The sequence below is a fragment of the Ursus maritimus genome, unplaced genomic scaffold (genome assembly GCF_017311325.1).
Source record: "Ursus maritimus isolate PB19 unplaced genomic scaffold, ASM1731132v1 scaffold_8, whole genome shotgun sequence".
Taxonomy (NCBI): Eukaryota; Metazoa; Chordata; class Mammalia; order Carnivora; family Ursidae; genus Ursus; species Ursus maritimus.
Window position 1 is genome coordinate 8,600,553 of NW_024426996.1, and position 21,734 is coordinate 8,622,286.

A 21,734-nucleotide genomic window follows, 5' to 3' on the forward strand; every position below is an offset into this window, starting at 1 on the left:
TTCACAGTATCTTCACCAAGAGTAGGTTCCATCTCAAGAGACCACTTTCTTTGCTCATCCATAAGAAGCAACTTCGCATTTGTTAAAGTCTTATCATAAGTTGCGACAATGCAGTCACATCTTCAGATTCTAATTCTGATTCTAGTTCTCTTGCTATTTCCACCACACCTGTGGTTACTTCCCCCACTGAAGTATTGAACTCCTCAAAATCATCTGTGAGAGTTGGAATCAACTTCTTCCAAATTCCTGTTAGTGTTGATATTTTGATCCCTTTCCATGAATCGTGAATATTCTTAATGGCATCTAGAATGCTGAATCCTTTCCAGAATGTTTTCAATGTACTTTTCCTAGATCCATCAGAAGAATCATTATCTATATCAGAGATAGCCTTATGAAATGTGTTTCCTAAATAATAACTTAAGAGTCAATTGTTCTCTGATCTATTGGCTGCAGAAAGCATGTTTTGTTAGAAGGCATAAAAACAATATTCATCTTGCTGTACATCTCCATCAGAGCTCTTGGGTAAGCAGGCATATTGTCAATGATCAGTCATAGTTTGAAAGGGATCTTTTTTTTTTTTTTCTTTTTACTGAACAGTAAGTCTCTCAATAGTGGATTTAAAATATTCAGTAAACCATGTTGTAAATAGATGTGCTATCATCCACATCTTGTTGTTTCATTTATACAGTACAGGCAAAGTAGGCTTAGCATAATTCTTAAGGGTCTTAGGATTTTCTGAATGGTAAATGAGCATTGGCTTCAACCTCAAGTCAATAGCTGCATTAGGCCCTAACAAGAGAGTGAGTCCGTCCTTTGAAGCTTTAAGGCAAGGCTTTTTCATCTTGAAAATGTGTTTCATCTTGAAAATGCTTCCACCTTCACTAATTATCTTAGCTAGATCTACTGAATAACTCATTGAAGCTTCTCCAACAGCACTTGCTGCTTCACCTTGAACTTTTATGTTATAGATATGGCTTCTTTCTTTAAACCTCATGAACAAAACTCTGCTAGTTTCAGATTTTTCTTCTGAAGCTTCTTCACTTCTTTCATCCTTCATAGCATTGAAGAGAGTTAGGGTCTTGCTCCGGATTAGGCTTTAGCTTAAGAGAGTGCTTTGGCTAGTTTGATCTTCTATCCGGACACTAAAACTTTCTCCGTATCAGAAATAAGGCTGTTTCCTGTCTTCTGCCCATTTCTTCACTGGATATTTTTTTTTTTTTTGGGGGTGTTACATGCAACTGGTGAATCACTAAACTGTACTTCTGAAACTAATAATAACTATATGTTAATTAATTGATTTTAAGTAAAATTTAAAAAAAGAAATGAAACTGTTTCACTTTCTTATCATTCACGTGCTCACTGGAGTAGCACTTTAAATTTCCTTCAAGAACTTTCCCTTTTCATTTAGAACTTTCCTAACTGTTTGGCAAAAGCAAGTGATAGCTTTCAGCCTATCTCACCTTCAACATGCCTCCCTCACTAAGATTAATCATTTCTAACTTTTGATTTAAATTGAAGAAAATCTGACTCTTCCTTTCACTTGAACATTTAGGGGCCATTGTAGGGTTATTAATAGGCTTAATTTCAATATTGTTGTGTCCCAGGGAATAGGGAGGCCCAAGGAGAGGGAGAGAAATGGGGTATGGTAGAGCAGCCAGAACACACACAACATTTATCCATTAAGTTCACCATCTTATATGGGCATGTTTCATGCTGTCCCAAAACAACTACAATAGTAACATCAAAGATCACTGATCAAAGTTGACCATAACAAATATAATAATAATAAAACACTTTGAAATATTGAAAAATTACCAAAATGTGACACAGAGACACAAAGTGAGTAAATGTTATTGAAAAAATGGCACTGATACACTTGCTTGAGGCAGGGTTGCCACAAACTTTCAATTTATAAAAAATGCAATATCTACTAAGTGCAATAAAATTAAATGCAATAAAATAAGGTGTGCCTGTATAGGTGTATTTTAATTAAAAAAATTGAAACATTTCCTTCTTTTACCATCTGACTGTCCTTTTTTTCATGAGATACAGAGAATTTTATTCTTTTCCATTCCATAAAATAAACAATCCTTGAGAAATCACACTTTATGACAATGGCTAAATAGGAGATGGGATATATACTATTATAAAGTTCATATCAACAAACTTATCAGTATAGCCATGTTTAGAATAATATAGTTATATTAAAATCACAGTAGAAGACATATATGTTACTGAAAACAGGCCTTTTAAAATCTTTCTAAAGATTTACTTATTTATTTTAGAGAGACAGCATGCACGAGCAGAGGGAGGAGCAGAGGGAAAGGAAAGGAGAATCCCCCTGAGTACAGAGCCTGATGCAGGCTCCATTCCAGGACCTTGAGATCATGATCTGAGCCAAAATCAAGACTTGGCCACTTAACTGACTGAGCTACCCACGTGATCTATGCCTTTTAATATTTTAAAGTAATGTAGTTTTATTATTGAAAGGATTAGAAATGAAAGAAAAGAAAAGGACAATAATAGAGAGACAGCGACCAACTCATGCAGAAGCAATTGAAGTGTCACATGGAGGACTGACCGAGAATAAAACTGTGGCTGATATCTGCCTTTCCATGAGCATGTGTGAATGACTGAGCTATGGGAAAATGCCAGAAGCAGAAGAGCTAGAGGGTGAAATTTTGCAGTTTGCCCTGGTTGTGCCTACCTGATGCTTCAGCAAAAATTTAGGCAAGGCTTCAAGGGAAGAAACAGTAGTAGCATCATTACAAAAGGAAACTTGTCTATTTGAGACCCTGACAAAAACTTAAGTCTCAGCTCTGAATCAGTAGTGACAGTTTACATATACTTAGCAAAATATTTCAGTCTCTAAAATGGCCACTGATTGACAGATGACAAAAAGTTAAGATAACAATGAGAACAATGGAAAGATGGTGTTTTTATATTTTATTTATTTATTTATTTATTTATTTATTTATTTATTTATTTTTAATTTATTTTTGAGAGTGAGAGTACATGCATAAGTGAGCCGGGAGAGAGGTAGAGAGAGAGGGAGAGAAAGAATCTTAAGCAGGCTCCATGCTCAGGGCAGAGTTTGATGAAGGGTTCAATCTCACAACCCTGAAATCATGACCTAAACTGACATCAAGAGTTGGACACTTAACCGATTGAGCCACCCTAGCATCCTGATACTGTAATTATTGAAAAAGAGACCATGGAGAGTCTTTAGGATGGTTGTTAAGAAGTGGTACTGTGTACTAAAGAGTGTTGTCACTGAGGACAAATTATCTGCTTGGGATTGAGGATTTATCGTTGGGGACATAAGAACCTTGCTATGACTCAGTTTCCTCATCTGTAAAAGGACTGGTAAGAGTGCTTACATTTTGGGTTATTGTGATGATCAAACACATGTAAGGGACTACAATAAATTTAGCTATCTTTATTTCAAGGAGATGCTGCAACTGATACCACAGAAATACAGAGGATCATACAGACTACTATTATATGCAAACAATTTGGACAACCTAGAAGACATGGATAAATTTCTAAAAACATATAAGTTACCAAGACTGAATCATGATGAGATAGAAAATCTGAACAGATTGTTACTAGTAACAAGATTGAATCAATAACCAAAACCTTCTAACAAGCAAAAGTCTAGGACCAGGCAGCTTCACTGATGAATTATTCCATAGAGTCAAAGAAGAATTAATACCAATCAATCTCAAACTCTTCCAAAAAATAGAAGAGGATGGAATTTATCCAGATTCATTTTATGAGGCCAGCTTACCCTGAAACCAACCCCAGACAAGGATGTCCTAAGAAAATAAAATAACAGGCCAATATCCTTGATGAACACAGATGCAAAAATCTTCAACAAAATGTTATCAAATTAAATTCAACAATACATTAAAAGGATCATACACCATCATCAAGTGGGATTTATTCCAAAGATGCAAATCAGTCAATATGATGTACTACATTAACAAAATGAAGGATGAAAATCATATAATAATCTCTAAAGATGCAGAAAATGCATTTGACAAAATTCAACATCCTTTTTTTTTTTTAAGATTTTATTTATTTATTTGACACAGAGGCAGCCAGTGAGAGAGAGCCAGCGAGAGAGGGAACACAAACAGGGGGAGTAGGAGAGGAAGAAGCAGGCTCCCAGAGGAGGAGCCTGGTGTGGGGCTCAATCCCAGAATGCCGGCATCACGCCCTGAGCCGAAGGCAGACGCTTAACAACTGAGCCAACCAGTAGCCCCTCAACATCAGTTTATGATAAAAACTCTCAACAGGGTGGATATAGTGGAAATGTACCTCAACATAATAAAGGTCACGTATGACAAGCCCACTGGTAACATCATACTCAATGGTGAAAAGCTGAAAGCTTTTCCTCTAGGGTCAGACACAAGACAGGGATGCCCACACTTGCCACTTTAATTTGGCATAGTATTAGAATTCCTGGGCAGAGGAAGTAGGCAGGGGGGAAATAAAGCATTCAAATTAGAAATGAAGATGTAAAACTGTCACTTTTGCAGATTACATAATTCTATATAGAGAAAACCTTAAAAACTACATCAATAAACTGTTTAATAAACAAATTTAATAAAGTTGCAAGATACAATATCAATACACAAAAATCTGTTGTGTTTAAAATAATAAACTCTTAGCAAGAGAATTTAAGAAAACAATCCCACTCACAATTGCATCAGAAAAAAATATCTAGGAATGAATCTAATCAAGGAAATGAAAGATCTGCATTTTGAAAACTGTAAGATATTAATGAATGAAATTAAAGAAGATAAAGACAAATGGAAAGATAATCCATGTTCATAGATTAGAATAATTATTACTAAAATGTTTATACTATCCAAAGCAATACATAGATTCCATGTAATCCTTAGCAAAATTTCAATAGTATTTTTCACAGAAATAGAACAAATAATTATAAAATTTGTATGGAACCATAAAAGACCCCAAGTAATCAAAGCATTCTTGAGAAAAAAGAATAAAGCTGGAGGCATCATTAGTCTCTGATTTCAAACTATAATACAAAGCTATTAAACAGTATGGTATTGGGATAAAAACAGACACATAAATCAGTGGAATACAATACAGACCCCAGAAGAAAACCCACACATATATGGTGGATTAATTTAGGACTACAGAGCTAAGAATATATAATGGTGGTAAGTCAGTCTCTTCAATAAATGGTGCTGGGAAAATTAGACAGCCACGTGCAAAAGAATGAAAGTAGATCGCTAGCCTACACCATTCACAAAATCAACCCAAAATGGTTTAAAGACTTGAATGTAACACCTGAAATCATAAAACTCCTTGAAGAAAACTGAGGCAGTAAGTTCCTTGACGTAGATCTCAGCAATGTTTTTTTTGAATCTGATACCAAAACGAAAAGCAACAAAAGCAAAAATAAACAAGTGGGACTATATCAAAGAAGCTACTGCACAGCAAAGGAAACCATCAACAAAATTTTAAAAACCATTACCAATACATTTATACATATATATACATATACATATATTTAATACATTACATATAATACATTATATATATAATACATTGATATCCAATGTATGTGTGTGCATGTATATCATTTACCCATAAAACAGTAAAATCTTGCCATTTGCAACATATGGGTGGACCTCAAGGGCATTATGCTTAGTAAAACAGATCAGGCAGAGAAAGACAAATACCCTGTGATCTCACTTATATGTGGGACTGGGAAAAATTGGTGGACATTTTTGTTTGTTTTAGTTTAACTAAATTGAATTAAAGAAAAATAAATCATTCCTTAAATTCCTACAACACTACGGCAAGGGTATGTGATCTAAACATATATTGAAGCTGGGGCAACTGGGTGGCTCAGTTGGTTAAAGCATCTGTCTTTGGCTCAGGTCATGATTTCAGGGTCCTGGAATCAAGCCCTGCTTTGGGCTCTCCTCTCAGCAGCTTTTCCCTCTCCCTCTGTGACCTCTCTCTTACTTTTGCTCTCTCTCAAATAAATAAAATATTTAAATAAATAAATATATATATATATATATAAAAGATCAAGTAAGTTTGTGGGGAAAATACAAAGAAAGCTAGGATAACTGTCAAAGGTATTACCTTTAAACAAACAAACACCTGAAACAACAAAATTCCCTTTCATTTGGGTAGTTACTGTCATGTATGGACCTGTTACTCAAGGCCTTGATAGGGATTATAAAAAGGAGGTAAGTGGAAGAGGCAGGGAGGAGAGAGGACAGGAAAGGGAAGTGATGGGCAGAAAGCAGGGCAATATATTTACCAGTTTTTAGGGACCCTGTCTACATGTTCCAATATGGCAGAAAGAAGAAAAATGATTCCTACCCTCATGTCATGTTTACAAAGCGGATTTGTCTAGTGTCTAAACCAATGCCCAGCACATGATAAACCCTTAATAAACATTTGAATGATTGACCAACTTAAAACTTGATTTATGCTACTTATCAGGAAAGTGGAGACGTAAAGACAGAAAAATATTGCAGGGCTACTGCTTTTTCTCTTCATGAAAATGAGGGAAAAAATCTAAAGAATTTTTTTAAAGTTCAAGACATGACATTTTTATAAAACCAATCAAAGTGCCTCTACCTAAAACAGTGGTTTTCAAAGTATGGTATTAGGTCCCTGGGAGTTCTTAGACCTTTTCAGGGAATCTGAGGTCAAACTATTTTTATAGTATTTTCAGAGATATTATCTTCCGTTTTCTTTGCATTAACATTTGCACTGATGTTGCTAAAGCAACGGTGGGTGAAACTATTGGTATCTTGGTCCTAATTAAGGCAGTGGCACTGGATGGTGCTAGCGGTCAATAGTCACACACTCCCTTTTAATAAGTAGATAGATAGATAAGAGAGTTAGATGGACAGAAACATATAAACTCAGTTTTGCTTAAGAATGTCTTTGATAAAGCAGCAAAAAATATAAATTTTATTGACTCTTAGCTCTTGAGGTCTCCTTTTTAATAATCTATATGACAAAACGAGAAGTCCTTATAAAGCACTTGTGTGATTGAGATACAAGCTGAAGTAGCCATGTGTTTTCATCAATCATCATCTTTACTTGGCAGAATGACTGACAGAAAAACCGGTAACTCAGACTTGAGTATCTGACAGATATTTTCTCAAAAATGAATGAAATGAGTTTGCCTCAAAAAATGAATGAAATGAGTTTGTCACTTCAAGGAAAACAAATCATATTACTTGTTAACTTAAAATTGAAAATTTAAAAGCAAACTTATACTTTTGAAAGACTTGTATTTGCCATGGTGAACATGACAGGCTATCAATACCTAAATAGTTTTTGGATGAAATCAGTGATGATATTAATGAATGTAATGTTTTGAGATTATATAATGAAATATGTAAACATACGAAAGATCTGCATAACTCAGTGAATCAACATTTTCTAAATAACCACTGCATTTTACAAAATCATTCATGGGTAAATATGCATTCAAAGAGCACCCGAGGCCTATGGATTTTAATTTAACAGAGTAAAAGGCTTACTGATATGATTTTAGGATTCTACACTGCAACTAGAACTTGAGAAACTCCCATCTGTTGAGTTCCATGTAGTATCAAATGTGAGAAAAATACAATTATCTGAAAAGGCTATTGAAATACTCATTTCTCGGGGCACCTGGGTGGCTCAGTCGTTAAGTGTCTGCTTTCGGCTCAGGGCATGGTCCCAGGGTCCTGGGATTGAGCCCCTCATTGGGCTCCCTGTTCTGCTGGGAGCCTGCTTCTTCCTCTCCCACTCCCCCTGCTTGTGTTCCCTCTCTGGTTGGCTGGCTCTCTCTCTCTCTGTCAAATAAATAAATAAAATCTTAAAAAAAAAAAAAGAAAAGAAATACTCATTTCTCTTCCTCCATATTTTGCCGCCATATCTGTGTGAGGCTGGATTTTTCTGATATACTTCAACAGAAACAAAATACTGAAACAGATTAAATGTAGAATCCTCTAATAAGATAAACATAAAATAGATTTGCACAAATTCAAAAGTACTTTCTCATGAAATTGTTTTTTTAAAATATGGTTTTCATTAAAAATGTTCTGTCAACACGCAATGTGTTTATTATTTAATATTATGATTTTAAAATAAATTAATATTTTCTAAGTTTAAATTTCGTCTATAGCAGACATTAATAGATATATAACTCATGCAGACAAAAGTTCTGTGGGGACATCACTAATTTTATAAATGAAAAAGTTACCTGGTTTGCAAAAGTTTAAGAACCATTTCTCAAATCCATATAACTGCCAAATAATAGGAAGCAGTAACTAGACCTTGCTCCTGTTGATGGCTGGCTTTGTGAGCCTCCGGTTTACCTGATTTCATACTCAGCTTCTTGACTTGTTTTAATCCTTTCAGGTTCTGATTTCTTAACTATAGCCCCACCTTTCCTAACATATATGCCCTAAATGTTTCTTATTGCCCCTGATACTTGGTGTTGGCTCACTGTAGTTTTTGACTCCAGGGATTCACTTCAGTTTGCTCCTTGCCAGCAGACCACATCTGCTTTTAGATGGCTCCACTAGCCAAGCACATAGGGTACTACTTCTCGGCACCTGTCCATGTTTGGTATCTGTAAGATGATGTGTAATTTGATCTAGACTGAGTGGTGGTTGCAATCTAATGATGGCTTATTTTATTGTCTTCCCAAATTTTACTAACATTTCTTAATTATACGTTAAAATGGATTTTTACTTATTTTATTTTTTTAAATGGCAATTTCCTTTTTTAAAAAAGATTTTATTTATCTGTTTGATAAATGGGCAGGCAGGCAGCCTGACACAGGGTTGATTCCAGGACTCTGGGATCATGACCTGAGCCAAAGGTAGACACTTAACCTACTGAGCCACCCAGTAGCCCATAAAATGAATTTTTAAACTCCCTTATTAAGCATGTGGAATTTCCTCACATACAGCTAAGATATGAGATCAGGATCCAGCAAAGCAAATATTATTCATTAATAAGAGTGATGTAAATACTGTATTGTGTAAAAACTGCTTGCTGGGCCCATGGACTCCTGTATTCAACCATAAGCATTGCAGGTAAGCCACCTTTTCTTTTTGATCACTATTCTCCAGATCTTTTATGATCACAAGTAACACAAGCCCTTTTAAGTAAACCAAATAACCCTGGGCAACCAGGATTAGAACTTTTATACAGTAGGGCCAAACCTCTAAAGCATGTTATTAATGATACCTGAAGAGAGTCTGGGCTACATCACTATAATGAGCTTACAGGCATAACATGGTACAGCAGCATTCTTAAAAATCCAACCATGGTATTTAGCAAGATGACCCCAGGTTTTCTCTAAGAAATTTTGTACAGTTGTAAGTATTGCAATTTGGTAATAACTTCTCCTGAAGTATCATATTAATGCCAGCTAAGGAGCTTTATTCATTTCACTGCAGCCCTGCCCATTTGTACTTTGACTTTTTCTTCATAGCCCTTAGCTTGTATAAAGCAAAGATGATAAAAGGAAAATAAAATTAAAATGACATTCCTATGCATTCCCTCAAGAGGAAAACTTACAGCTGTCAGAATTGCTAAGGGGAAAACTTTAAGTTGTGAGTGTGTGTGTGTGTGTGTGTGTGTGTACATATACATGTATATATGTATATATATGTTTGTCTGAGTACCTTATTATGTAAGTGATAAGGTACAAAAAGGAACTGAGAACTACCCATATTTCCCCTTGGGCAATAACCTTCCCGGCTTCACTTGGCCTATAATACCACACAGAAAATCTTTGGCAAATCAGACATCCAAATGCAGCTTATTTATAATACTGTACCTGTTTACATGAGAAATGAATGCATCTGGAAAATTATACTTTTTTGTAACTAAACTAATATTAATTAATACTTAAATGCTAATAAACTAATTCTCATCTAAATGTAGAGTTATAGTAATGAGCTCTTTTATCTGGAAATAAAACAATCTAATAATATCAGATGCACATTGAAAGACATCAGTAGTTCCTCCAATGGGCTCCTAACCCCTACTTCTGCACATGTGAAATTATAGCTGTGGAAAGATAACATAGGTCATCAGCTATCTGATCATTTCAAAAAATATATGGAGCCTGCTTAGAAAAGGCTATATATTTGGAAATATTTAAAAACGTGCAAATTTTACACATTTTGAGAAATGGATGAGTACATTTCTGACAGGAAAATTTTAGTTGGCTTTAATTCAGTGAAGGTTACCTGACAGTTTCAGTGGAAGCAGAATTTTGCAATTAAACTTGTTCCATTATGTGGGAAAAGCAATTACTAAGTACAGACTAAATTAATGAGGAAAGGAGTTGCTAGGAAGATTACAAGCTGACCATGTGTGAACCCATATAAACCATCCACATTCAAATTCTTCTTGATTAGACAAGAGCAGACCTTGGGATCAGTATTCCTTGGCAAGCTAGTTGTTTTTGGGTTTCAGTGTTCATTTCCCATTTGGATTAGTTATGAAGATAGAATTTTGTGGCCCAATAGCACGTACAAGTAACCCATTTATGTTACTCCTTTAGGGAAGCAGGGTACCAAGAGAAGCAAAAACATTAAGTTCGTTGTTTTTTAAATATAGAAATGTTACAGTAGGAGCAAGACATTTTCAGGCATTTCTTTGAACTATTTCTTTGATTTTTAATTGAAGAGATACTGCCTAGGTGGCTGCATATGGCTTTAGTATAAATTATTTTGCTTTGTAGAATAAAATGAAGGCATGCATGCTCATCGAAGAGTTGTTCGCTGAAGGCTTTTAGCGCACACAGCGTCCTACAAGAAAGGATTATACATTTCCAAACAGTATCATTCAAAGTAATATTTTTGCTTCTGGTACTTATTAAGAAGAACTAATGTAAGTCATTGGTTTTCATAAAAACTGTTCGCCCTGGAATCTGGGGATAATTGAGGACTTAGTCAACCCTTCTAATGCAGCACCAAAATGTGGTCCACCTGCATCACCATACTAAAGGGTAGAAGTGAGAAGGACAAATTCCTGAAACTTAGACTTTTTATATCAACAAGACTCATTGAGTCAGATCTCTGGAATGGCAACTGGGAACCTGAATTTTTCACAAACACCTAGATATTATTTACATAGCAAAACTTTGAAATTATTTTTTTCAAGAAATAATTTGTATCTATATAGAAGATCAGGAACGAAGTATTTTCACAGGAACAGATTGATACCACAAAGCAATGATCTGTAAAAGATCATTGAGTTTAATAAGTATTAAAGTGAAATGAAGGGGTGCCTGGGTGGCACAGCGGTTAAGCGTCTGCCTTCGGCTCAGGGCATGATCCCGGCATTATGGGATCGAGCCCCATACCAGGCTCCTCCGCTATGAGCCTGCTTCTTCCTCTCCCACTCCCCCTGCTTGTGTTCCCTCTCTAGCTGGCTGTCTCTATCTCTGTCAAATAAATAAATAAAATCTTAAAAAAAAATTAAGTGAAATGAAAAACTAAGTTTCCTAATTTTAAATCATTATTCTTTCATTATATCTTACTGACCCTATGCAGCATTTCCACAGCATTCCTCCAGATAGAGCTTCTCTGAATCTAACACCAAAACTAATAGAATCTAATAGTAACTGAATACCAATAATCAATTTCTACAATTCTACTGTTTTAGGCATACAGCCATCTAGAAAAAAGCTATACATTTCAAATATTTTAAGTTCCCCACTATTTCAGCCTTGCAAAGATGCTGAGCTGATTATGTCATTCCTGTATTCCTATTTGTAACATTTTCATTAACGTATTCCTGTTTGTAACATTTTCATTTTAGTCTCTCAAAAAGTGGCATAAACAAATTTCAATGCATTAAGAGAAATATTAAACTGTAACAACTAATAGAAAAATGTAAATCACAGCTACCTAAGGATTTTTATAGACTACAAATCTAATTCCCATTTATAAAGTAGATGCCAGCACTTTATGTATGAAATAATATATCCTTTTAAATTTTGTGCCTCTAATTTAATTTCTCTTCCAAGTGTTCATAGCGCTTTAATTCTATCACTCTGCTCAAAGATATATGCTTCCCTGGGACATTTTAAAACTGCAAAATCTCACTTAGGACTTCAAATGCTAGGAGATTACTTTCTTGAGTCTCAGATTTGATGATAATCCTGTTAAACAACTGGCAAAAAAAAAAAAGATGTTATTTTGTGTCAGAGTTTTGTGTTGTGTATGTATGTGTATACAGTGATATAATCGGTATTTTATCCTAAGAGACTTGAAACCTTTTAATCTCGTTTGATTAAAAAAGTCATTTCTAATTCTGCTTTATCTCCTTTCCTGTTTTGTCTACTGATACAGTAGGAGGAGAAAGATGAAGTTTTTTTTATTCTTCTGCAGCATCAAGGACTCTTAAAACACACATTATGAAATAAGAACCAAAGTCTAAACATAACAACGCCAAGTTGTGCTTACCAAATTTGTAAATCAAACTAAGATACCTCATTAAAATGATTGAAAGCACGGAAGAGCAACTCTTCAAGCATGCATCAGGAAATGCTAAAATTATACATGCTTGCTTGAAAGCCTCACAATTTGACTGCCATAGCATTCCTAGACACACCAATTGATGTGCAGGGTGTCAGCCAAGATAAGCCACCAAGCCAATCTGCATAAAAGGGAATAGTGACAACATAATGCTTATTTCTATTGTTAGTGCTCGTAGCTACAGAACTCACACCAAGCCTAGTCTAGTCTAGGTGGCTTTAAGAAAAGTCCATAGTATTTTAGAGGTGTGGTGATGGAGGTGATAGAAGTCTGAGAGTACAGGAAAAGAGCCTATAAAGAGAGAAAAAAATAGAGGAAAGCTTTTTTTCACAAAAGAAGTTGCAGTCTCTAACAGGTTAATTCCTCTGATTTATGAAATACAGACAAAGAAGAATGATATTAATTTACTACCTGAAAACAGGTAATAACATTTTAGTGTTGAAGGATAAAGTTTTATGTCTAATAGAACATGAGCTTTAATGCCATTCCCTCCATGTTAGAATATCATCTTTAGAGTTATTTTTCCAAAGTTACATGTGATTAGCAAAAGTGAACATGAGAAGTTTGCTCAGCCTGTTATTTCAAATTATGGCACACACTGAGAAAACATTTACATTTACTATTCATTAGTCAAATGAATTGTTAACATTCATCTTGATGTGTATTCATGTTTAGGATTGCTTGATTTGCTCAAAGCTTGGAATACTATGTACAGTGCAGAGAACTTGCATCCGTATTGCAGAGAGAGAATAAATTACTTTAAATGTAGACTACAGTCATAAAAAAGATGTTTCAGACTTGCAAAAACACACATTACTACCATCTGGTAAATGGTAACTACTAAAATATTTATAAATATCACATTATAATTCACATGTCACACATGGTAGTGATATTTAATTTTCATGTCTCCCAATTAAAAGCTATTATGTATTGCATGATACACACTTGTGTATGTAACAGAAAAATAAATGATTTCCTTAATATCTCCACAGAGATTACTTACTCATCCTGCTGAGCAAATAATGTAAATATAATATTGAAGGAGGTAAAACACCATGGCTTACTAAAGTTTATTTGTGTTTGTTTTCAATAACAAGATAGAACAAACTGTTTCTAGATGGGGTTAGGCTTGTAATTGCTAATCTCAATTTTTCTTTTAAACATTCTTTCAATCAAATGGTTGGATACTGTGCATTTAGATACCTTCTGTAGGAATAATGGGTACGGTTAAGCAACACACATAAAAGAAGGCATGTCCCATAAGCACTTTGAATAAAGACTCTAATTCATTTATGTGACTCAAACATAAATCATACATTGTTTAACCACAACAACTGGATTGTAGTTAATTTATAGTGGAGAGTACATTTGAATGCAATTACATAGGTGATAAGAATAACCAGATTCCAGCCCAAATGCAAAAACTTTTTATAGAACAAATCATGTAAAGGCACAGTCATGATATATTAGTATGCCAAAACCCTCTTAAATTACTTTCAGATTAAAAAAGAAGCACTGAAATATTCTTTCACCATTTTTGACCCCCACTCCCAAATTTAAATTTCTTGAAATTTTGTATTTTTAGTGTTTCTCACATAGAAGGTCAGATAAGAAATTTTAAATGTTTGATTTTTTTTTTTTTTTTTTTACCTTACTGGTTCAGATACAGGGTAAGTCAAAACAGACTCAAACACCAAGAACAGTCTTAACTAACTTCTTTGAAGGCAGTATGTCTTCCATTGTAAAATTTCCTCAAGCAATTCTCCTTTGAAGATTTTCTTTTGAAAATGATTTGTGTTTCACTGTTCCTAATATTCCTCTTCTATGTCCCCATATATTATACTACTACATCATATTTCATTTACTTTGGAACTACATTTTACCATTCTCTGCAGTTCAACAAAAATTCAACTCAGTCATTTAAGTGCCTTTATATATGGCCCATTTTTAATTAATCCTTTCTGTCTGTTATATATTCCTTAATCATGGTCACTAGGCTATAGGTCTATCTTCCTCCTTAACTTTCCAACATGCTTTAATATGTCCTATAACAAAAGTCTTTTCTTTGAACCTTCTGCTTCCTTTAAACTTTCTTAAATTAGAAATTGACACAAAAGTTCTTTGTAAACTGTAAGGCACTATGGAAATATTTGTTTTCTTTTTTTTTCATTGCTTATTCATTCCAATATGTATTGAGCAGTTACTATTTGACATACTATTCTAGCAATCCTTAGAGTATGGTCTGAATATGCTTTAGTGTTCCTTATACACACTCAAGGTCTCCCAGGAGGTTAAAATTATTTACATAATAATGCTAAAACTTTATTTGCCTTTTTGTCTCTCATTTTCTTATAAATTTACAACAGTTTCCCAAAAGCTGCATGACCATTAGCTCTGATGGCTAACGGAAAGTGTGCTTGTGTATTTCTCAATTTTAAAATTGTGTAAGCTTTAATTTCTAATAAGGTAAAAACTACTAGCTACATGGAGGATGGCAAAGGTTTCCTGCAAAGGACAGGATAATAAATAGTTTAGGTTTGGCAGGCCATATGGCATCTGTCACACTATTCAACTCTGCCATTATAATGAGAAAACAACCATAAACAATATGAAAATAAATGGGGTAGCTCTGTTCCAATAGTAATTTATAAAAACAGGAGATGGGCTGGACTTTGTCTGCAGGCCACAGAGAGCCAAACTGTTTGGTCTTTAGGACCTCACTATTTTTTGAGAGCAAAGAAGTTCTGAGACCAAGAACTCTGAAAACTACAGTGGAAGTCTCCTAATGTTGAATTAAGTCTTATATGCTATTCTCAAAAGGGTTGTCTAGCAAGATAAGTAGACACAATGTATTGGGATAGTTTTATACTGGCAACAGGTGAAAGATGATATGAAGAGGAAAGGGTAGACTACTCCGCTCCACTTAAGGGTAGGGTCTAAAAATACCAAGAAACACATCATAAAGAAATAATACCTGTATTTTACAGTAGACATACAAGGTGGGGAAAATTATTTTGGGTTTCAGAGTTCTCTTTTCTTTGCTACACATATATAAAGTCACAAGGCAAGGCTTAGAAAACCTTTTGTTTAGGGGTGCTTGGGTGGCTCAGTTGGTTAAGCATCTGCCTTAGGCTCTGGTCATGACCCTGGGGTCCTGGGATCAAACCCTGCATTGGGCATGGGGCTCCCTGCTCAGCAGAGAGCCTGCTTCTCCCTCTCCTTCCCACTCATGCTCTCTCCTTCTATCTCTGTCTCTCTCTCTCAAATAGATAAATAAAATCTTAAAAAAAAAAAAAAAGAAAACCTTTTGTTTATATAAGCTTTAAAGTAAAATAGGGTAACCTATTTGTAAAATCTGATTTGTTTCATCTAAATTGTTTATTATTATTATTATTTTTTTAAAGATTTTATTTGACAGAGATAGAGACAGCCAGCTAGAGAGGGAACACAAGCAGGGGGAGTGGGAGAGGAAGAAGCAGGCTCATAGCGGAAGAGCCCGATGTGGGGCTCGATCCCATAATGCCGGGATCACGCCCTGAGCTGAAGGCAGACGCTTAACCGCTGTGCCACCCAGGTGCCCCTAAATTGTTTATTATTTTTAATTGTTATTTTTTTTTTAAAAATCATGAATCTTGACTAAAACGGTTTAATTTTTTTCATTTATTTCAGATACTTTTAAAGGAAGTAATTTGCTAGTCCAACCAAATTATATTCTCTAATTTACTACCTGTCTTTTAGTCACAGATTCTAAAGGTGGAGTATTTTTAAATTTTAAACTACTTATTCTCACTAACTCAGCCTAAGTAGTCTCTGTACAGGAAAAGCTAGCATCTCTGATGTTAAATTCCAAATTCAAACTACTTTAAGAGCATTACAGACTCTAGGTAGACTGAGTCAGAATCAATTTTTATTTGTGTAGAATCTTGTCCTACCAGAGTAACAAAGATATTTGTATGGGTATAAATCCTCATTGAATAGGAAGAATTTTACATATTTCTGTAGTTTTATTAATTATTACTATACTTTGATAGTAACATTACACTTCAGAATACTAAGCTCTGGATTACATGCTCTTTATTTAAAATCTACATGCATTCTATTTCAATTTGGGATAATTACCAACACTAATAGTAATGTATATTGTTTACCTCCTTATTTTAATATTAATTTTCAACTTATTCCATGATGCTAAGCAATCAAACATATTTCCCATTTTTTTATTCTGAAAAATATATTTAGTAAATATTTATATTTTGAAACTGGGTTATGTGACCTTAGTTGCCATGTGGTTATAATGTGTCAGTTATAAAAGTAGTAACCATTTTGATAATATAATGCAATACACCACCACAATTTAATAACACTTCAACTGATCAAAAAAATTCAATTTCTACTAATTTAACTTTCAGAAACATGGGCATATTCTAAAGATTCATTTTAAGAATATTAATTACAACATTGTTTGTAATAACACAAATTAGCCAAAAAATGTCAATGCTTATCAAGGCAGATGTAATTAAATTAATAATGGATGGGCATTCTATAGAAAACTATGTAGTCATTTCAAAGAATGCAGATAATTATCAAGTTAATATGGACAGCTCTCCAAGAGAGATTGCATAAGAATATATACACTTATGCTCCCAGGGAACATAGGTCTAGGGATACCATCTTTCAGCTCTCATGTGACCTTGCTAAAACTTGCTAGTACCTCCCAGAAAGGAGCTTACATATTCATCTGGAGATTTTTGCAAATCTCACTAAGAGGACACATTCAGATCCCCTGTTCTAAAGGTCAGCAGGGTCTGCAACTGTGGACCCACAGAATTGTACATATTTGCATACCTTAAGAGCTGCTGCCTGAAGGTACATACATATTCCAATGAGCCTGAAACTGGGCTGCCTGAAGTCTCTCCCTTTGGAACACCCATAGATGTTAGCAGATTCTCAACAACTGGGACTTACCAAGAAAAGTGTCAGTCTGAAACTAAGTGCTGATTGAGATCCCTCCCTCTGGAGGTCATAGCACACCCTCAAGAACTAGGACTTACCAAAACCACGACAACAACAACAACCACCACCACCACCACAACAACAACAAAATGTACAACCACAAAGGTTCAAGAAACAACCAAGAGTTAGGGCAAAAATTAAATCATAAGGTTAACTCCTACACAAGAACACTCCTGCAAAACTGTGAGAGATAGTTAACCTAATACAAAGAAACAAAGAAGTGCAAGTAAAATGAGAAAAAAGAAGAATATATTTCAAATGACAGAACAACATAAAAACCCAGGAAAAAACCTTCATAATATGCTTACCCGTAATTTACATGATAAAGTGTTCAAAGTGATAGTCAGAAAGATGCTACGCTGAACTTAAGAATGGATCAACACTGTGAAAACTTCAACAAAGAGAAAGAAAATATAAGAAAGTACCAAACAGAATCACAGAGGTGAAGAATACAATAATTGAACTGAAAAATACACTAGAGGGATTCAACAGCAGACAAGTAAAAGGTAGAATCCATGACCTGGAACTTAGGGCAGTAAAACTCAACTAAGAAGAGCATCAAAAATAAAGAAGAGTTAAAAAAAAAAAAATAAAGATAGATGCATGGAACTTTGAGACAATATCACACAGATTAAATCTGCATTATAGGAGTTCCAGAAGAAAAAGAAAGAACAAAAGGGCAGAAAAATTATTTGAAGAAATAATGGCTAAAAACTTCCCTAACCTGGGAAGGGAAATAAACATCAAGATGCCAGCAAACCCAGAAAGTTCTGAACAAGATGAACCCAAAGAGACCACGCTAAGGCACATTATAATCCAAGTATTAAAAATTAAAGATAAAGAGAGAATCTTAAAAGCAGCAAGAAAAAAAAATTGTTAATACAAAGGAACTCCCATAAGACTATTAGGAAATTTCTCAGAAGAAACCGCAGGCCAGAATAAAGTGTAACGATATATTCAAAGTGTTGAAAGAAAAAGCAACAAATTTTAAGCCAAAAATACTTGACCTAGTAGGACTATCATTCAGAATTGAAGGAAAAGGTAGAGTTTTTCAGACAAACAAAAGCTAAAGGAGTTTATTAACAATAAAGAAACCTTACAAGAAATGTTAAAGGGATTTCTTTAAGCAGAAAGAAGGGCACTATGAGTAATAAGAATAAATATGAAAGTAAAAATCTCACAGGTAAAGGTAAATAATAGTAAAAGTAGTGGAATTGTTACTTAATAAAGATAGTAGGAAAATTAAAAGATAAATGTAGCAAAAATAAATTTAGCCAGAATAATTAGTTAAGGGATACACAAAATAAAAAAATGTAAAATATGACATCAAAAACATAAAATGTGTGAGGTTGCAGAAGGTAATAATGTAGAGTTTTAGAATGTATTCAAGCTTAACCTACTATCAGCTTAAAACAGATGGTGACCACAAACTAAAAACCCATAGTAGACACACATGCATAATGAGAAAGAAATCTAAGTTCAACACTATAGAAAGTCATCAAACCACAAGGGGGAAAAAACAAAACAAATAAGAGAAGAAAGGAACAAAGAGGCACTACAAAACAGACAAAAATAATTAATAAAATTGCAATAACTACATACCTATCAATTACTCTAAATGTACACGGACTAAATTCACTGATCAAAAGACATGGAGTGGCTAAATGGATATAAAAACAAGACCCATCTATATGCTGTCTGCAAGACACTCACTTTAGATGTAAAGACATACACAAACTGAAAGTGAAGGGATGGAAAGGATGTTTCATGAAAATAGAAACCAAAAGAACACAGGATAGCTATACTGATTTAAGACAAAACAGACTTTAAGACAAGACTGTAATAAAAGACAAAGATGGGCATTACATAATGATAAGAAGCCAATCCAGCAAGAAAATAAAATATTTATAGGAACATTTAAAAACATAAAGTTGATACTAGTAGACCTGAAGGGAGAAATTGATCATAATACAATAATAGTAGGTAACTTTAATTGCCCAGTTACATCAATGGATTGATCATCCAGACAGAAAATAAAGAAAACACTGACCTTGAAACATACATTAGACCAGATGGAATTAATGGGTATATACAAAACATCCTATTCAAAAGCAGGAGAAGACAATCTTCTCAAGCGCACATGGAACATTCTTCAGAACAGATCACATGTTAGGCCACAAAACAAGTCTCAATAAATTTAAGAAGATAGGATTTATTTCAAGTATCATTTTCAACCACAATGGTTTGAAACTAGAAACCAATTACAAGATAAAACTGGAAAAGTCACAAATACATTGAGATGAAACCACATGCTACTGAACAACCAATGGGTCAATGAAGATATCAAAGAAGAAATAAGCCAACAATCAAATACCTGGAGACAAATGAATATAGAGAAACAACACCAAATTCTATGAGATGCAGCAAAATCAGTTCTGAGAAGGAAGTTCATAGTGGTACATTTCAACCTCAAGAAACTAGAAAAATCATAAATAAAAAACCTAACTTTACTCCCAAAAGAACTAGAGGGGAAAAAAGAGCAAACAGAGCCTTAAGTTAGTAGAAGGAGAAAAATAATAAAAATCAGAGTGCAAATAAATGAAATAGACACTAAAGAGGCAATAGAAAGAAAATGAAACTAAGAGCTGGTTCTATGAAAAGATTAACAAAATTGACAAACCTTTAGCTAGACTGAACAAGTAAAAAAGCAAAAGGGCTCAAATAAAGAAAAACAAAAATGAAATTGAAGTTACAACTGATACCAAGAGAAAAAGAAAGAATCATAAGAAACTAAAACAATTTCATGCCAATGACCTGGACAACCTTGAAGAAATGGATAAACTCTTAGAAATGTATAACCTACCAACACTGAATCATGATGAAACTGAAAACCTGGATGAACTGATTATTAGTAAGGAGATTGAATAAGCAATCAAAAAGCTCCCAACAAACAAAAGTACAGGACTAAAAAATGGCTTCACTGGCGAATTCTACCAAGCATTCAAAGATATAACACTTATTCCTCTCAAACTCTACCAAAAATTTGAAGAGAAGGGAATTCATACAAACTCCATTTTTGAGACCAGCATTACCCTGATACCAAAACCAGACAAAGACACCACAACAAAAAGAAAATTGCAGGCATATGATGAATAGATATGCAAAGATCCTCAACCAAATGTTTGCAAACCAAATTCAACAATACATTAAAAGCATCATACACCATGATCAAGCAGGATTAGTCCAGGGTTACAAGGTTTGTTCACACCAAGGAATCAATCAACATGATGTACTGCATTAACAAAATTAATGATGAAAGTCATATGATCATCTCAATAGATATAGAAACAGCTTTTGTCAAAATTCAACATCCATTTATGATAAAAACTCTCAACACAGTAAATATAAAAGGAATGTACCTAAACAAAATAAAGTCCATATATGACAATTCCACAGCTAACATCACAGTCAATGGTACAAAGTTAAAAGCTTTTCCTTTTTTTTCTTTTTCCAGGAAAAAGACAAGGATGCCCACTCTCAACACTTTCATTCAACATAGTATTGGAAATTCTAACCAGAGTAATTAGGCAGGAAAAAAAAAAAAGAATAAAAGGCAGATGACATGATTTTAAATATAGAAAACCCTACAGACTCTACCAAAAAACTGTTAGAATAAAAAATTCAGTAAAATTGCAGAGTACAAAATCAATATACAAAAATATGTTGCATTTCTATACATTAACAATGAACTATCAAGAAGTTAAATTAAGAAAACAATTCCTTTAGAATTGTATCCAAAAAAAACCCCCCAAAAAACCCAAAAAACTTAGGACTAAATTTAACCAAGGAAGTTAAAGACTACTACAATGAAAACTATAAGACAGTGTTGAAAGAAACTGAAGAACACACAAATAAATGGAATGATAGTCCATGCTCATACATTGGAAGAATCAATTTTGTTAAAATGTCCATATTACCCAAAGCAATATACAGACTCAGTGTAATCCCTATTAAAATTCCTATGCTATTTTTCACAAAAATAGAATAACTAATTCTAAAATGTGTATGGAACCACAAAAAGTCCCAAATAGCTAACGCAATCTTGAAAAAAAAGGAACAAAGCTGGAGATGGCATGTGTGTGATGACACGTGGTA